General features: G+C 46.7%; 1 pseudogene; it reads right to left on the bottom strand.

The window, feature by feature from the left end:
• Positions 1 to 938: 938 nt before the first annotated feature.
• On the bottom strand, positions 939 to 2,093 carry LOC114218902 (disks large homolog 3 pseudogene; annotated as a pseudogene).
• Between the last annotated feature and the right edge of the window lie 220 nt (positions 2,094 to 2,313).

The raw sequence follows: 2,313 nt of genomic DNA, 5'->3' as shown, positions 1-2,313 counted from the left end.
CAACGTAAGGGCAATCATCAAAACAGTGCAGTTGCTTTCTGTTTCTAATAATTTCTTTTTTTTTTTTTTTTTTGGCAGAAAACAATAGGCAATTTAATCTGGAGCACTGTTAGCCATTCTCTCGCTTTCTGCACCCGGGACTGACTGTGCCTCCCGGGTGGCAGCTGCTTCGGGGTCCGGTCCCCAACCCTCTCACCCCCAGAGAAAAAGCCCGCTCGCTGACCCCGACCTAGAGACAACCTCAGCTTTCAAGAGAATGACCAAACGCGAGGGCCCTTGGTACAGCACTTACTACCACTTTCGATCCCTCCCCAACCAGCTGGGATATAAGATGCCATCTGATTGGAATATGAAAATTGAAGCATTTCTCTAATAGCACAGTACCATTGATGAAGTCTCCATATCCATAGATTTTCTAGTCCAAATGTGTGTGAATATATATATTATATGAGAGTGTATAATATATATATATAATAATTTCTATATATTTTATATAAATTGCATATATATATCTATATATAAATAAGATACTTTCTGTCGCCGTACGTTGCACCGTTCAGCGCTGCGTGACGGCAGCGTGAGAAGCAGAAATGCCCGGGGGCATCTTGGCATGCGGCACACTGAGCTCGCTTCACAAGCCGTGCAGCTGTCCAGAGCCTGGCTTTCCGACCGTCCTCTTCTCGTCTCTTCGCTTCTGCTTGGTTTTTATGAAAACAATGACTCTGATGGATTTGCACCTGTGCTGGCGCTTGGGAAAGGTCCATGCAGGAATGGGCACCGTCACGTGATGAGTGAGATGGCATCATCTCAAAAAATAAACTGAAACAAGATGCAAATTTAAAAAAACAGAACAGGACTAGAAAACTCAATTTTTGGGACATATCTAAAAAAGGGGACACGAACAGTAGACATTTGTTCTCCTGGTGGGGACAGGACTGAAGAGGGAGGAGGGAAGAGGGACTCGATGTCTTCTGTTCACAAGAGAGTGCTTGGTGGGGGTTCTTCAGAGTTTTTCAGGGGATGGGACCCAAATGTAGTGCCCAGACTGGTCCTCGATGATTTGTTTGATCTTGTTGTAAATCTCTTCCAGTGAGTCACCCTGTACAATGGCTGTGAAGTATTCTCCAAACTCCTGCTCCAGTTTCATGGCTTTGCCATAGATCTTATTTGCTTGTTCGTATGTCTGCCGTCGGTTCCTTTCCATAAGTGCTTCAACGGACTTGGGCTTGATGAAAATGACAGTGGGGTAAAGTTGTGCTTGCTGCAGCCTCTTGATAGCATTGCCGGAAACATCTAAGATGCAGTGCTTGCCCCCACTGACTGGATGCTGGTCCCATAGAGATTATCATTAAATTGGCCTGCTTCAATGAACTTGTCGTCCTGAATATCCTTCTCCATCTGTTCTTGGGAGACCACAAAGCGGTGGTCTTGTCCATCCACCTCATTATCACGCCGAGGCCGAGTGGTATGTGGCACACGGGATCCAAATTTACGCGGGAACTCCGAGATCAGGTCATCGTTGACTCTGTCCTTCATTGGGCCCAGGATGATCACAGGCCTTGCATAGTGAATTTCCTGCCGTGTCACTGGCTCATATGACAAGATTGCACCCTCTTGTCCTTTGGAACTGCTTTCGCTGTCACTGGTGTTGGATGTCACTCCCTGTTCCTGTATGCTGCTCTCCTGGGCCATGTTTTCTTTGCTCTTGTAAAATGGAAACTTTCGAGAGAGGTGGAAACTCTTTTTACGTTTTGTTTTGATCGACCTGTTAGACTCAATCATCCCCGTCCTGGCATGGAACTTCACGGTTTTCAATCGAGCTCTTTCTTCCTTTTTTTTTCCACCCTATTCTTACTGGGGATCACACCGATTTGCTCGCTTTCTCCATGCGGGGTCACCAGTCTCGCCTGCCACCACTCATCATCAGATGCATTAATGACGTGCAGAATGTCACCATAGGAGAAGCTGAGGCCCTGGCTTGGCAGGCAGCTGTCCCGAGTTCCATCATAATCAAACGGGGCCCTGACATACAAAGACCTCTTCTCACTTGTTGGGAGGGACCCAGACACAGAGCTCATGCTGCTGTTCATCATTTGTTCTCGCAAGTCGCGTATCTTCAATTCAAAGCAACTGTACTCTGGCGCCGGGTGGGAGTCCAGGTCTAGTGCTGAGAAAGCGCCAGCTCCCGCCGGCCCTTCTGTCCCATGTGGGAGACCACGGACACCTGTTTCTAATAATTTCTAAAACAGAATAGAGTGTCCTGGGATTTTTGTTTGTTTTTGTTTTTGTTCTTTTTAGATTCCATGACTGAAA

Source organism: Eumetopias jubatus, unplaced genomic scaffold, assembly GCF_037043125.1.
Source record: "Eumetopias jubatus isolate StellerSeaLion01/CBP00866 unplaced genomic scaffold, mEumJub1_p1.0 scaffold_1, whole genome shotgun sequence".
Classification (NCBI taxonomy): Eukaryota; Metazoa; Chordata; class Mammalia; order Carnivora; family Otariidae; genus Eumetopias; species Eumetopias jubatus.
The sequence above is the reverse complement of the archived record's forward strand: the minus strand, read 5'-3'. Positions and strand labels throughout refer to the sequence as shown.